The sequence below is a fragment of the Apodemus sylvaticus genome, chromosome 2, assembly GCF_947179515.1.
Source record: "Apodemus sylvaticus chromosome 2, mApoSyl1.1, whole genome shotgun sequence".
NCBI classification, from domain to species: Eukaryota; Metazoa; Chordata; class Mammalia; order Rodentia; family Muridae; genus Apodemus; species Apodemus sylvaticus.
The window spans coordinates 105,901,491-105,919,170 of NC_067473.1; the positions used below are offsets into that span (position 1 = coordinate 105,901,491).

At 35.7% G+C, this 17,680-nt stretch overlaps 1 pseudogene; it reads right to left on the reverse strand.

The window, feature by feature from the left end:
* Positions 1-396: 396 nt before the first annotated feature.
* LOC127678033 (12S rRNA N4-methylcytidine methyltransferase-like) lies at positions 397-1,011 on the reverse strand (annotated as a pseudogene).
* Between the last annotated feature and the right edge of the window lie 16,669 nt (positions 1,012-17,680).

Consider the following 17,680-nt stretch of genomic DNA (forward strand, 5'->3'; position numbering starts at 1 on the left):
TAAAACCTCCTTAATTAATAAATTCCTTTGTTCTGTAACAGTCAGAAGTTCATGAACCTGTTACCTTTTGGAAACATAGTAGAATAGTCTAAACCTGTCTTCTTGGATCATGGACATTCATGTTTGGCTCTAAAATATACTTTTTCTTATTTCCTTGAGTTGAGTCATCTACTTTTCCCTAGAAATCATATGACCATATATGTACAATTTAGGAAGTTTTTTCTCTGGTGATTTTGGTTGATAGGTGGAAGGGGACAAAACTCTAGGATAGATACTTGTTAGAAAATTATAATGACATTAAATACTTAACAGTCATGGCAATGATGATAAGTACTATTGGGATGATGAGAAAAAGATATGATTTTATATTTTAAGTAGAATAACATTGTTTATTGTTCAAGCACTTACATTTTTTAAAGCATTCACAACATCAGCAGCAGTGGGCATGTCAGGGTAACTGTCTCCATCCATCTTCATGTTCAAGGGACCATCTTTCCAAAGGGAGATACCTCATTCAGGAGCACCAAGTTGCATGGAGGAACACCCCAGATCCAAAAGGATTCCATCAATAATCCCTGTGTGCATGCCAGCACTCATTAGCAAAACCTCAGCCTCGCTGAACTGGCCCATGCCTTGGATCTGTGTTGGATACATTTCTGAAAGCTGTAGCATAAGCTACTGGGTTTCAATCTAAGGCAAAGAGTAACATCTGACTGCAGAATGACTTCTGAATGTCCTCCAGAACCAAATGTCATATCTAAAAAATAAAACTGTCCCTTTTTTGGTGTCCGTCAATGAACAGCTTCATCCACCATTACTGGGATACAAAATTTAGCCTTGGCTTCAGAATCTTTTGCTTCAGATCTTTGCACCTTAGAGTGCCACAAAGGGCTGTCCTTGCTGGTGAAGTATGGATTATATGGGGATAGTCACCCATATTAATGCACCAGCATCCACAAAGTATGATAAGAGTCTATTAAACATTCTGCAAAAATATGGCTATTGATGCATTCTATTTTTATTTTTATTTTTATTAGATATATTCTTTATTTACATTTCAAATGTCCCCTTCCCTGGTCCCCCCCACTGAAAATCCCATAAGCCATCTCCCCTCCCCTATACTGTGGCACCAATCCTTCCCAGGACCAAAGGCTTCTCCTCCCTTTGATGTCCAATAAGATCATCCTCCACTGCCTATGCCTCTGGAGTCATGGGTAACTCCATGTGTACTCTTTGGTTGATGGTTTAGTCCCTGTGAGCTCTGGGAGTACGGGGTGGTTCATATTGTTGCTCCTCCTGTGGCTCTGCAAACCCCTTCAGCTCCTTGAATACTTTTTCTAGCTCCCCCATTGGGAACCCTGTGCTCAATTCAATAGCTGGCTGAAAGTGTCCCCCTCAGTCTTTGTCATGCACTAACAGAGCCTCCCAGGTGACAGTTATATCAGGCTCCAGCAAGCACTTGTGGGCATCCACAACAGTGTCTGGGTTTTGTAACTGTATATGGGATGGATTCCTAGGTGGGGCAGTCTCTGGATGGTCTTCCCCTAAGAATCTGCTCCACACTTTGTCTCTGTATCTCCCATGCATCACATAGGTCAAGAAATCTATGGCAAAAAGTAAAAAAAATAAAAAAATAAAGAGTTGGGCCAGCCACTATGGTAAAATGCAGTCTTGATTTGTATACACTTATTTCCAGTGTGAAAAAAAATACTTGTAAGAATGGACAAATTTAGGCACTTATATTTTTACTGGAAAAGTGCACCTCCCATTTTCAATTGTAAATTATGGCTGCCAACTGGAAATTACATACTAATGCATATGGGTGATTAGACTCCTACATTTGTGATAAAAGTTGTAGGTATTTTTTAAATAAGAAGAACAAATTTGTTTCAACAATACCATTGGTACAGGCAAAAGATAATGAGGAACATGGATATTTTGTAGTATATGTCATCCTATAACTCATCAAGAGTAATCTTTCTAAAATGATTCTGATTTTTTTGCAATGAATTATTTTATCTCTCTCTTTCTTTCATCCATTCTTTCTTTCTTCATAATTTTTAGAAGATGGGGGTAGAATACTTTTGGACCTTGTCTCTCTTATAGGCTCAGTGTAGATCTCAATTTATGCCCTGATCTACCATTGATTGAATGGGAATTGTTCTGCCTGAACCTTCCTAGTTCTGAGTTTATAATAGTGAACTATCACACCTCATTCTTAGGGAAAGATGCTTAACATATTTTTGCTGAATATAGTATTAATGGCTATTTGTAAATCTCTTTTTTTTTTTGGTATGGCATTTTGACTGTGGTTTTCAGCTGCTAAAGAACATAGAAGCATGATGCTTAGAATACCTAAGATAAACAGTAATGGAGAAGTAATGTTGAAAAGCTTCTAGACAATCTTCACTAACATGGCCTCAATTGTGGAGGAGAGGTCACATGCACACACAAAATAATATTGTGAAACAAAATGCAAGTACAAATTAGAAGATAAAAGAATAAAAAGCTGTCTGCCATCATCAACATGGGCCCTCTGGTCTCAAGACAGCTTCTGTAGTGCTGATTGGGGATGAGAAAATGCCATGATGCTTGGTGGCATATGTATAGGAAGAGAAGTATGAAAGCACTGGTCCAAACCATAATGTTGATAAGCATCATGGCTAAGTGAAAAGAAGATTATGCCAACCCTCAAATAAGAGGTGGTACACTCTTATTTGACTCACTTGCCTTTAGAGTTAGTAACATTGTATGTATTCTATGGACTTTCATTGCAATATATAAATTATTTAAGACACTAAAGAACCAGAAAGTATATCAAGAATAACTTGAAGTTTTGAGGGCTCTAGTCATGTACATCACCCTACTTCATTTATCAGGAACAAGAGTGACAAACTCATGACTGCACAGGATACAGGTGAAGTATAGTTTGGAGCCCTGAGTCACCAACAAATGAACTCCTCAGGTTTATATTTGATGCCAGTCACAGGAATCTCTGAAACAATACAAATCACATTTGGAAACATAGTGATAAGAAGAGACAATGCAATGGCCAAGTTAATGTGTGTCTCAGTCTAGAGTCAGCCAAGATCAAAGTCCATCGTGGAAGAACAGAAGGATATTGGCCATAGTATAATCCTAACCTAGCAAAGAAAAACCACATAAAGAGCCACTCACTAGCTCAGTAGTTTTCAGGGCTTTGTTACATCATGACAGTGGTCATGGTTCCCTTATTTTGACAGCCTAAATTGGAATGAGACACTTGGTAATTTTAATTTATTTTCTATTTTCAGTTTGCCTTTATAAATTACATTCTACTTCTGGATCTCAACTCTTACACTCAGTTTTAAGTGATCATCTTTATTTCCAAGAACATTTTTCCTCAATATGGAAGGATCAGAGAAAAAGAAAATAAAAAGAGAAAGTAAAAGATAAAGAGAAAAGTAAAAAGAGAAAGGTGGAAAGGTAGCACCATTCTAAAAGGGATTTGATACTTTACCAAGGTATTTGAGTTTAATTGCCAGCACCCTTGTTGGGTATCTCACAACTGCCAGGAACTCCAGATCTTCTGTGGGTGGGATGCCTTCTCCCTTGTGCATCTCTCTCTCTCTCTCTCTCTCTCTCTCTCTCTCTCTCTCTCTCTCTCTCTCTCTCTCTCTCTCTCTCTCTCCCTGTCTCTCTCTCTCTAGCTCTCTGTCTCTGTCTCTATTTCTCTCAATGTCTGTCTTTGTCTCTGCCTCTCTCCAGACATGTATACACACACACACACACACACACACACACACACACAAACATCTTATATTTCATACCTCTGAGTCTTCAGATATAGCTTTTATGTCTCATCAAAGAAGAATCAATACTAGCCAGGATATAGAGAAAAAATGATCAAGAAGTGTAAAGGGCCAAAGATTGCATCTGCAATACAACTCTCCCTACTAAGACATAAGAAACATTACAGATGATAGAACAGGAAGATTGCAAATGCCAGGTGACTGGGATATTGAATGTGAGATTATATATCCTACAAATGATAGGGAAACTTCAACCATGACATTTAAACACTGTTGGCTACTTGAGCAAGACCTGAAAAAATAAACCTATAGACATGCTAACATGAATGGAAAAAAAATCTCACAAGGCTTCATTTCTAAACAAAAAACTAGAGATAACTAAGGAATGTTAGAACAGGAGAATTGTCTTTCCCAGGTATGAGCAACTTAATTGGTTATCCAATGACAGTGGTAAGTACTAAAATAAAATATGTACAGGAAGCACTAAGTGGTCCAATGTAATTGTATTTATATAAATATGTATATATGCTATACAGGTTTATATATATATATATATATATATATATATATATATATATATATACAGATATATCCCATATATTTATGGGAAATGAAAGCCTATGAGAGAAAAGATAGAAAATGGAAAATAATATAATTATGTCTTTCATAATAAATATTAATAATGAGTAAAAAGTATTTCAGAATATTTTGCATATCTGTTTTGATTTTACTTTAAAAATTAATTTCATTCTAAGGGTCAAGTAACTTAACAATGCTTATGCCATTACTATTTATTTGATCACCATTTTTCATTGCATTTATTTAATATGAATAATTGAAACTGTTTTAAAAATAATAGTCTTGCATAGCATTAACTGTCTACTTGACAGAACCAAGAATCTCAACTAAAATGTTGCTTAGGTCAAATCTATGCATGTATATGATGTATTGTTATGGTTGTTAATTACATTGGGTGTGCACATTCTACTAGAGGCAGCAACATTCTCTGGGAAGTTGTTCTGAGGTATATAAAAATGCTATCTATGTATAAACATCCATGCTAGCCAGTAGTAGGGTCCTCCATGGTTCTTGCCACACTTCTTTGGCCATGAAGTGAGTTAATTTGTAAGAGATAGTGCTACCTACAAAACCAAAGTGATCTACCCTCAAATACTGACTTGAATTATTACCTTGATTCTCTATATGCTGGTCTGCTTATAATGACCTGGAATTGTTAATCAAGATGACACTTCCTTCTTAAAGTTGATGTTTGCCAAACTTATTTTTCATAGCCATGGGAATGAGTTATTGTTGAGAATAAACATCATAAGAGAAAAAATAAAAGTAATTTTCTGTGTTCTTTATGCATGACCAACTGTGGCTCACAAAAAAATATTGCATGCAGTGCGAGATGGTAAGAGTTTACTGAACTGTCTAAATTTCTGTTAATATTAGGAAGGCACCCTGAACTACAGAACTGCCCATATATGAAAAGTAAGATGAGCAATTTACTGATGGCTTTCTGTGTTCTAGTACCAACCTGTGAATTTCTGGTTTTTGTCTCTCCTGCGAAAAGAAGAGATCAGAGAGAACTTGAGAAAGTCTTTCCAAATGAAAACAAACCCTCTCTGTACTGCCTGCTCCATCTACTCTCCCCCTATAATTTGAAGAAAAGCTTGACCTAAACTATTTCAAACAAGAAAATTATATATTATTTACAGGAGACATTTCCACTAGAATAGGAAGTATTATAAACATTAAAACATACAAATGTAGTTCACTCACATAAACACCAGGAAAGTGAGTGAAGCCAAGGAGCAGACTTTGATCACATTTCCTTTATTTTTCTCATTGCCAGAACTCTGGGTTTTGGATTCTGACCTCATACTACCTCAAAATATTGTTTGCTCTTTGCAATTCCTTAGCAAAGATTTTTGCAATTCTCCAGTTACATGTATATATATCACTTGTTCAATGGTACAACTAAGAAACAGAATTAATATATAGACAGCAACACAACTGACTTGCCAGAACAGTAATATAAGCAGGACAAATAAAAATTATGTTCTCCAGCAGTGAGGCTGGGTGTAAGACTTGGACCTAGCAAGAATTATCTCCAAAGACCACAAAACAACAAAAACGAAGATAGTGTCATAGTACTGCCTTTGTCCTGTAAGATTCATCTACTCTCACAGTTTTTACCATCCTCAGGACAAAAGATCAAACATGACAGAGTTTAATATATATTATCCATAGAGCATAGAATCAAGGGTTTTTAGGATGTAGTTGAGCAACCATTGACAGAAAATACTCATGAAATATTTATAACCAGAAGAAATCTGAACCTAGTTTGCTACTAATTTCTTGAACACAAAAACATGAAATAAAAAAAAAATGTATACAATCAATTCCTAGGTGAGGTACCAAGGGGAACCAGACCATGGCTACAGAGAACTGTAAATTGACTAAATAACTCAGAGATAAAATATGAGCACCCAGAGCAGGGAAGAGGAGGAGATTAAATAATCACAGAATTCAGGGGTAGTTTATTGTATTAAATTAAATATTATTAGGAACCTTTTTCCTTAAAGACTTGACAGTTGAACAAACTGTTAAAGCAGAAACTTTGCAGAAATTCATTCAAACCTGTTTGCGAGAGGTTGCATGGGGTTGATAATTATCTTTTTCAATCCCACAATCAGTTATTTCCTGATGTAGACAAGATTTCTTGATAGGTTTCTCTTCTAAGTTCCATCTCACCTATATGACACCTATCCTAAGTGTCTGTTATTTGGAAGAGCCTGATTTCATTGAGTAACTCGTTAAGTAAATCGTATTTACAGAACATCTTCAGCTTCATGATGATAATGGCTTATGTTTGCGGTAGTGACTCATTGTATTTACATTACATGTGTACTTTTCATTGTCCTGAACAACAATTCTAGTACAGATATTGCAAAAGGGATAGTGAAATTTTTCATTAGATAAACATCTTTCCATGTAAATCTGAAAACCTGAGTTTGAACTCTGAAACTCATAAACACTACCATAGATGCACCAGATTCCACAAAATTGTCCTCTGCCATTCACATAGACTTCACATCCTGATATGCATATACAAACACATGATGGATTACATATATCAGCAATAATAATAAACTATAATTATAATGATATATTAACAATATATAAAATAATTATAATAATACATGTTACAAAGCATAATATCATGGGCTCTGCCTTGGCATAATTAGGAGTTCTCAAATTGACACTGACTATAGACAAAATATGTGAAAGCACATGATGACACAAGTTCTCATTACATAAATATTAGTGAGGTCTGTTTACTGAATAATAGTTGCAGGTAGCATAGAATAAAATCTGAACAAAGCTTTTCCCAAATGAAACTTGGTTCGCAAACATCTTTCCTTCTTCAAAAATAACAAGACTGATATAGATGAAACAAAGAAAACAGATGAGGTTACTGCTCTCAACTGAGACATTTATTGATTGTGGTGAGGTAAAGGTGTTTCTTTGAGTGTCAATTTAATATTCTCAGCTGTGCTAGCATACATGTCAAACATTTACCCAGAAGGGTTTACAGAAAGGTGAGAGACCAATATTAATGCATTATTTGTGACCCTAGAGGTCATATGAGATGAAAAACTAAAGACAAAGGTTGCTTTTGAAATCAGATTAAAGGCTTCTAAGAGGAGAATACCAATTCTCTGCTCTGAGTATTGCTACTATCCTGAGAGAACCATTCAAATGATAAACATTAGTTGGGCAGATAGAATGAATATATGAATGCAAATAGAAAAACTTACCCAGGCCTAGTTCAAATCAGGAAGCAGTCATCTCATTAACAGGAACTCAGTAGGACAGTGTTGAATAGACATAAACAGGAACAGCCAGTGAAGGGTAGCCATGGACTCACAGAAAAGAAATTCTACCAAACACTGCATGGACCTCACCAATGGAGGGAAACATGATGTGCTACAAGATTTAATCAGGATAAAGACAAGGTGAAAGTGACAGAGCCAGAAGCATCTCAGAAAGTCAGCAGAGCCACAAACATCTTCACTGAGCCCATTTGCCAAAACTTCCTGTGTCCTAAGTCACTTGGTTTGGGCAGGGAAAACATAGATTAGTATAATAAAAGCTGTAGGAAATCAAATTTCAGCATCCACCATTAATATTTAGAAAACTCCAGGATGTCCCTGCAAGAAAGTTGAAATATATCTTTTTTTCTTCCTCTTGACGAAATGGAACTGTTCTTATTTTATTTGGGAATGTAGAGCCATTCATCGTGTAGTCTTGCCTGCTTGTTAACATTGGGACATAGGTCGTATTACTTAATAATTCTGATTTTGCTTTTATAAAGTGCATAAATCCAGTGATGGTTATTCCTGACTTGCAGTGATGCTTTATTTATTAGGGGGTATTTGAAAAGCATTGACAGTATTGATTTATTTAACCTAATGTTTTATTCATTGTTTACACTGAAGAAAGTCAGTCACCTCCTCCCTTTCTCCTTCCTACTTTATTTTTAATTAAACATTATCTTTGAGTAAGGTACACCTGAGTACTCTTTTCTATCCTACTTCTCTTCTCCCAACCTGTTTTCACCTCTCAAATGATGTCTTTGTTATTGAAGTCTCTCTTTCTTGCTCTCTGTGTCTCTTTCTCTCTGTGTCTCTCTCTCTCTCTCTCTCTCTCTCTCTCTCTCTCTCTCTCTCTCTCTCTCTCTCTCTCTCTGTCTTTATACATATATACACACTCACACAAACAGACACACACACACAACCACAGACACACAAAAATAGAACTGGCCGAGTTTATTTAGCGTTGGTGGTATATGTGTGTGCTTAAGATGAGCACTTAAGTTTGAGTAACCTATCACATGGCTAGTTCATGGGGAAGTTTCCCTCAGTTCTTAATCTGGGTGTTGGGTCTTTTGAGATTTCCCCAGTTATGTTGAGTTGATAACTAGACTTATCATTTAATTGTTAGTTTTGGTTGACATAGTTTTGATATGTCATGGATAAAGCTTACCAGTTTTATATAGAGGATATTCTCTCATAGACTTCCTGGTCATCTATTCCTTACAAATTTTCTTCCCCCTTTTGGAAATATTCCATTTCTTAGGTATAACAGTTACTTGCATGTATGTCAATTTGGCAGTTATATATTGAGGGTAACAACTGTCTAACTTAATTTAAGACCTAATCAATAGGAGTTAATTCCTGTCTAGTTTTGTAAACTTAGTCAATTACCCATGGCTGGTAAGGTCATGGATCCTAGAGTAGGACAATCTATAGCTACTCTCCTTAACCATCATAGTTTCCAACTGTATTCTAAATATTTGTCCTTATATTCACAGATAACTGTAACTTTCCTATTTAAAAATAAAGACTAGGTAATTGTGCCTAATGGTGACTATTATACAAAATGAATATTTGACTTGGTAATTTGTTTCTGTGACCTGTTGTGCTATCAAATAAATTAAGGATGATTTTCAGTTATTCTAAATCTGTACTTAAATTTAATACTGTGATGATGAGGCTAAGTAAAACATACCTTTTCCAGGTGTCAGTAATAGGTAAATAGATGTAAGGGCACAGTTGGGAGAAACATTAGGAGAGGGATATTGCACATTATTTTATGCATATCACCTCTATCTGGGAGCATAGGCCAATTTGTAATTAAACCAGTCAGAAATGAAAATTATATATGTATATGCATATATATTTATATATGTATATTCTCACCAAGCTATAATGACCAGATTTCCTATATTTATAACCAAGTCAAATATGTAAAAATGCATGTTTTAGATGTGTAAAAGTTACCATGAAGTATTAGCATTTTCTAGGTTGTATGAGGATTAGCTGGCTATTTTAATAAGGATCAGCATTTACCTTGAATAATAGCATATATATTATCATCAGTGTCTAGAGAAAGGAATCAATGTCAGAGAAATCCCTAGTGGTATGCTTTGGACTCTTAAAAGATTGTTGCCTGGCCGGGCTGTGGTGGCACACACCTTTAATCACAGCACTTGGGAGGCAGAGGCAAGCAGATTTCTGAGTTCGAGGCCAGCCTGGTCTACAATGTGAGTTCCAGGACAGCTATGGCTACAAAGAAAAAACAAACAAACAAAAAAACCCAACAACAACAGAAAACAACAGCAACAACAAAAAAAGATTGTTGCCTGGAGTGAGAAAGAAGGAATTTATTCCTTCTATATATCATTGTGAAGTTAGTCTAAAGAATTCTGAGAACTCACTTATTTCTTTACAACATCTGGAAAAGAGACTGAATATTTATGTCTTTGGATGGCTATATTTTGTCCAGGATGACAGTTTCTGTATTCAAGGGAAAGGTTATTGGGATACAATGAAGACATCTCACCTGGCAAACCCCAGTACTCTGACAAATAAAAAAGGACGTTTTGTCCTCAGATTGGGTCATGGTATATAAAAGGAACAAGTAAGAATGTACTGATCACAGCCACTGTCCTGGAAATTCCTCCCAGAGAACAGGGGAGAATTCCTCTCCCCGGGCTGTTGCCGTTCTTATTCTCATCTCTGCTGCTTGCCTGGGGAAGGGCAAAGGTGAAACAAATACAAAGCAAGCCTGGGACTTCTTACACTGTCCTTTCATAGCACTCAGAATCCATCACTTTGAGGTTGCTTTATATTTTGTTAATATGATATACTCACCTCTCACAATAGCTTCAACATCAAATATGCACCATGTGTTGCCATCATACTCCTCGTTTATAACTTTTATTCAAAATACATTTAAACTTTGGAGTTAGCATGTAGAGTTTCACTCTAAGAGGAAACTGTTCTGTCATGATAGTATGAGCTGAAATGATTGAATATTTAATATTCTCTAAATCACCATTATATTCTATATTATATTATTCTTCTGTTCACTTTTATAGCTACATCCTAATAATATTTGAAGTGTTTATATAGAAGAAGATTAGTACAGAAGTCAAAGATTGGAGAATCAAAAAATGAAATGTCTTTCCTAAGGATGATGATTTAGACTATTTTTTGCTTGAAATTATTGGTTCCTTAGATGGAAGATTTAGCAACAATACAACACATACATTCCTTCTTATTTTCCAATAAACTTGGTCTTTATTAACACTTTCCAATTCCCATTGAGAGAAAGGTCGTCACATACTGAGTAGCAGTGGAATTTCTTAGTCCTCATTTATTTAATGAAAATGTATTTAGCACTAACCTTAAACATAATTCTCTCCATATGTAGACCATTGTTATATTAAATTGTAAATCTCTCCAGAATAACAAGAGCCTAAGATCTGCTTTAAGAGCCCCGCCTACATCTCCATAAAGAGTTAAAACAAATTGAGTAGAGCAAACTAGTCACTCAGTGTGGCTTCACTTGAGAGGTGGTAGTGTATGCAGGAGACAAATGTTTGTTTTTTTGGGATTTGGTTTTTTCGAGACAGGGTTTCTCTGTATAGCCCTGACTGTCCTGGAATTCACTCTGTAGACTAAGCTGGCCTCAAACTCAGAAATCTGCCTGCATATGCCTCCCAGGTGGTGTGTCACCACCACCCAGCAAAGGGTAACATCTTAACTTCCCAATGTGCTTTCAAGACATTCTTTTTTTTTTTAATTTTATTTTCTATATTCTTTGTTTACGTTCCAAATGCTTTCCCCTTTCCCGGTTCCCTCCTTCCCATATGTCCCATAAGCTGTCTTCTCTCTACCCATTCTCCAATCACCACCCTCCCTTTTCTCTGTCCTAGTACTCCCCTACAATGCTGGATCAAGCCTTTCCAGTATCAGGCCTTCTCCTTCCTTCTTCATGGGAATCATGTGATATGCTAATTGTGCCTGGAGTATTCAGAGCTTCTGGGCTATCCATTTATCAGTGATTATATTCCATGTGTATTCTTTTGTCATTGGGTTACCTCACTTAGGATGATATTTTCCAGTTCCAACCATTTGCCTACAAATTTCATGAATTCATTGTTTTTAATTACTGAGTAGTATTCGATTGTGTAAATATACCACATTTTCTGTATCCATTCCTCCATTGAGGGACATCTGGGTTCTTTCCAACTTCTGACTATTATAAATAAGGCTGCTATGAACATAGTGGAGCATGTGTCCTTATTGCATGCCTGGGAATCCTCTGGGTATATGCCCAGGAGTGGTATAGCAGGGTTCCACAGCTCTCTCTTTCCCTGGTCATATGCATTCCCTTCATCTTAAAACAATCTCTGCCTTTCAAAATATTAAAACAGAGTGTAAAAAAATGGTCTTGTGTTCAGGAACTATTTCATAACTCAGTGTAGTTTTATTTTTCCTCTTGATTTATTATTATTGTATACTGGCTGCCTTCCATAAGAGATTTCTCAAATGTTGAAAATTAGGACTACTCAAAGACTTACCTGTTCTCTCATGGGCCTATGCCATAGTACATACCACAGCTATATTTGCCCATTCATGGTTATCACTCTGTTTATCATAGGAAGTTTATTGAACCAACCTAGATTGCCATCAACAGATAAGTAGATAATGAAAACTTTATGCATACATCAATGGAGTATTATTCAGAGATAAAGAAAGATCAAATCACAAAAATCTCAGAAAACAAATAAATGTATAGAACAGATTAGACAAAATTGAGCAAGTTAACCCATTCTTAGATATATATTAAAGAAATTCTGCATGGTTCCCATCCTATTTGGACACAAGCCTATAATAGGCTATGTATATGTGTGCAAATATAAGCATATAGGTAGATATAGATTTGAAAACATTTAGAAAATAGAGACGTTTGTATTAGATCATGATGTGGGACAGAATATAGAAAAGCAGGAATATGAATTGTAACATTATGATGCTAAGTTATTTTCTGTTTTCAACTCTGTCATAGTTCTTTGCTTTTTTTCTCTTCTTCTGCTGTGTAAGTTCATAAGATGTAAGCAACAGTGAATTAAGTGAAGCTTCCGAACCTCAGAATGGCTATACTAACCATATGAGATCTCCACTAAGATATATAGAATTTGTAATAAAGCAATTGTTTGAGTGGTTACCTTTTTCTACCTGCATATATTTTTATTTATGAATTCATTACAATAAGGATGTTTTATAGAATTAAATTAAAATAAAAATTTATAAAGAGGACTTGAGCATAAGCTAACAATATTATGAATGTGTAAAATTATAATGTTCATCTGAAACAAAAAAGGACAAGTAATTTTATTGATTCTAATATAAGATAGTCAAGTACTATTTAAATACACTTCATAAATAGCATGTATTTTTCCATTTTGAAATGGAATTTTTATCACCACTGTGTTAGGTGTTTTGACCCCAGAGTCACTGAGGAATATACAAGTAGCTAGGCAAACCAAAATAAAATGGAGTTAATTGCCTTTAAGATGGTGTGAAAATAAAAATTTGTTAACATAAACTTTGACCCAAGAAAAATAAACTAATTGGATATTCTGGGACAAAAAAAAAAATGAGAGCCAAATATCATGCTGGGGCCAGTCTGTAAGAATCTATTCAACTGCTTGCAAATGTCTCCTTCAAGTGATAAGCTTTCTGTTCTTTTTTTTTTTAATTATTTATTTATTTTATGTATGTGAGTACACTGTCACTGTTTTCCTGTACTCCAGAAGAGGGCATCTGATGCCATTACAGATGGTTGTGAGCCACCATGTGGCTGGGAACTGAACTCAGGACCTCTGGAAGATCAGTCAGTGCTCTTAACAGCTGAGCCATCTCTCCAGCCCAATAATTTTTTTGTTTGTTTGTTTGTTTGTGTTTTTCAAGACACGGTTTCTCTGTAGTCCTGCCTGTACTGGAACTTACTCTATAGACCATGCTGGCATCTAACTCAGAGATCTGCCTGGCGATAAGCTTTCTTTCTTTCTTCCTTTCTTTCTTTCTTTCTTTCTTTCTTTCTTTCTTTCTTTCTTTCTTTCTTTCTTTCTTTCTTTCTTTCTTTCTTTCTTTCTTCTGCAAAATTATAAAAGATGAATAATTTTATTTCTTCCTTTTTATTAGATATATTCTTTATTTTCATTTCAAATGATTTCCATTTTCCTGGTTCCCCATCCTTGTAAGTCCCATAAGCCCTCTTCCCTCTCCTTGTTCCCCAATCAACCCCCTTCTACTTCCCTCTCTTGGTATTCCCCTACACTGCTGCATCAAGCCTTTCCAGGACCAGGGGCCTCTCCTTCTTTCTTGGGCATCATTTGACATGTGAAATGTGTCTTGGGTATTCTGAGCTTCTGGACTAATATCCACTTATCAGTGAGTGCATACCAGATGTGTTATTTTGTAATTGAGTTACGTCACTTAGGATGATATTTCCAGTTCCACACATTTGCCTAAGAATTTCAAGAATTCATTGCTTTTAATAGCTGAGTAGTATTCCATAGTGTGAATATACCACATTTTCTGTATCCATTCCTCCATTGAGGGACATCTGGGTTCTTTCCAGCTTCTGGTTATTATAAATAGGCTGCCTATGAACATAGTGGAGCATGTGTCCTTATTACATGCTGGGGATTCCTCTGGGTATATGCCCAGGAGTGGTATGATAGGGTGCTCCAGTAGTATCATGTCCAATTTTTTGAGGAAACACCAAACAGATTTCCAGAGTGGTTGTACTAGCTTGCAACACCACCAGCAGTGGAGGAGTTTTCCTCTTTCTCCACATCCCTGAAAGCACCTGCTGTCATGTGAGTTTTTAATCTTACCCATTCTGACTGGGATGAGGCGAATTCTCAGGATTGTTTTGATTTGCATTTCCTGATGACTAAGAATGTTGGACATTTCTTTAGGTGCTTTGTAGCCGTTTGATATTCCTGAGGTGAAAATTCTTTCTTTGGCTCTGTAACCCATTTTTAATAGTTTTATTTGGGTCTCTGGAGTCTAACTTTTGAGGGTTTTGTATATCTTGGATATGAGCCCTCTGTTGGATGTTGGGTTGGTAATAATCTTTTTCCAATTTGTTGGATGCAGTTTTGTCTTATTGAGAGTGTCCTTTGCTTTACCGAAACTTTGTAATTTTATGAGGTCCCATTTGTCAACTCTTGATCTTACAGCATAAGCTATTGGTGTTCTGTTCAGGAAATTTTCCCCTGTGACCGTGTGCTCAAGACTTTTTCCCACTTTCTTTTCTATTATTTTCAGTGTGTCTGGTTTTATGGGTAGGCCTTCCATACACTTGGACTTGAGCTTAGTAGAAGGAGATAAGAATGGTTGGATTCGCATTCTTCTGCATGCTGACCTCCAGTTGAACCAGCACCACTTGTTGAAAAGGCTATCTTTTTTCCACTGAATGGTTTTAACTCCTTTGTCAAAGATCAAGTGACCATAGGTATGTGGGTTCATTTCTGAATCTTCAATTCTATTCCATTTATGTGCCTGCCTGTCACTTTATCAATATCATGGAGTTTTTAACACTGTCTCTCTGTAATACTAGTTGAGGACCAGGATACTGATTCTCCCAGAAGTTCTTTTACTGTTGAGAATAGTTTTAGCTATCCTGGGTTTTTTGTTATTCCAGATGAATTTGAGAATTGCTGTTTGTAACTCTATTAAGAATTGAATTATGATTTTGATGGGGATTGCATTTTATCTGTATATTGCTTTTGGCAAGATGGCCATTTTTGCTATAATCATGCTGCCAATCCAAGAGCATGGAAGATTTTTCCATATTCTGAGGTCTTCTTCGATTTCTTTCTTCAGAGACTTGTTCTTGTCATACAGATCTTTCACTTGTTTGGTTAGAGTCACAGCAAGATACTTTATATTGTTTGTGGCTATTGTGAAGGGTTTCATTTCCCTAATTTCTTTCTCAGCCTGTTTATCATTTGAGTATAGGAAAACTACTGATTTGCTTGAGTTAATTTTATATCTGGGCACTTTGCTGAAGTTGTGTATCAGTTGTAGGAGTTCTCTGATGGTGTTTTTTGTAACTTAAAACTCTGATGGTTACTTAAGTATACTATCATATCATCTGCAAATAGTGATAATTTGACTTCTTCCTTTCCAATTTGTATCCCTTTGATCTCCTTATGTTGTCTAATTGCTCTAGCTAGAACTTCAAGTACTATATTGAAAAGATATGGAGAGAGGGGCAGTCTTGTCTAGTCCCTGATTTTAGTGGGATTACTTCAAGTTTCTCTGTATTTAGTTTGATGTTGGCTAATGGTTTACTGTATATTGCTTTTACTATGTTTAGGTATTGGCCTTGAATTCCTGTTCTTTCCAAGACATTTAACATGAAAGGATGCTGAATTTTGTCAAATGCTTTTTCAGTATATGACCATGTAGTTCTTTTCTTTGAGTTTGTTTATGTAGTGGATTACATTTATGAGTTTCTGTATATTAAACCATCCTTGCATTCCTGGGTCTACTTGATCATGGTGAATGACTGTTTTCATGTGTTCTTGGGTTCATTTGGGAAGAATTTTATTAAGTAGTTTTGCATTGATATTCATAAGCGAAATTGGTCTAAAGTTCTTTTTCGTTGGTGGATCTTTGTGTGGTTTTGGTATTGGGGAAATTGTGACTTCATAGAACGGGTTGGGTAGTTTTCCTTCTGTATCTATTTTGTGAAATAGTTTGAAGAGTATTGGCATTATGTCTTCTTTGAAGGTCTGATAGAATTCTGCACTAAAACCATCTGTTCCTGTGCTTTTTTGATGGGAGACTGTCAATGATCACTTCTGTTTCTTTAGGGGTTATGAGACTGTTTAGATGTTCTATCTGATTCTGAGATAACTTTAGTATTTGGTATCTGTCTAGGAAATTGTCCATTTCATCTAGTTTTTCCAGTTGTATTGAATTAGGATCTGGTGATTTTTTTTAATTTCCTCAGTTTCTGTTGTTATATTTCCCTTTTCATTTCTGATTTTGTTAATTTGGATACTGTCTCTTTCCCCTCTGGTTAGTCTGGATAAAGGTTTTCCTGTCTTGTTGACTTACTTAAAGAACCAGTTCCAGGTTCTGTGGATATTTTTTTTTTTGAGGTCAACAAACAAAAAGCAGTCATCAGATTTAATACATGGCCCCTCAAATTTTCAGACCATTTTTTTTTAGTTTGCAGACACCTCAAGGACAATACTCAATTTCATAGGGAAATACAAAAAAGCAAGCAAACAAACAAAAAACTTCTAGAATAACTAAAGCATTCCTGGATTATAATTGAATTCATGGAAATAAGATCATCTTTTATTTTAAGCTTTCTTATGTTCCTGAAAGGATCTTCAAAAAATGATGCAGTTTAGATTAAATGTATACATGTGTGAAGGATGCAAACAGATACATGTGTATGATATTGAACTAATCTGAAGTCTATGTGGTTCAAAGACTAAAACACCAATGTGTTAGAATAAAAAATAGAGAGGAAACTTCAACTCACTGATACATGGGACCATTTTCTGAACAGAACACCAAGACTGCAGCCACTAGGAATACAAATAAGCAAGTTCTCTTATTCTGGTCTGAAGGCAGAAACCATGATCCACATGCAAATCCATCTTCTATTACCAGAGTGACTGCATGAGTCAATAAGTAAATGAGTGCTGATACAGACATTTAAATTAAAATTTTATTTAGTTTGATTAATAGTTCAGCAAGGTCATTGACCAGGCTGTCCTTGAACTCAGAAATCTGCCTGTCTCTGCCTCCCAAGCGCTGGGATCAAAGGCGTATGCCACCACTGCCCAACTAATGATTACTTTTATCCTATATGAACTCCAAATAGCAACTAGAACAGTGAAGTAGATCTCCATATACAGACAAATCATAACTATATAATGATATAATTTATAAGTGGGATTATATACAAATATTCACACTTCATATGGCATT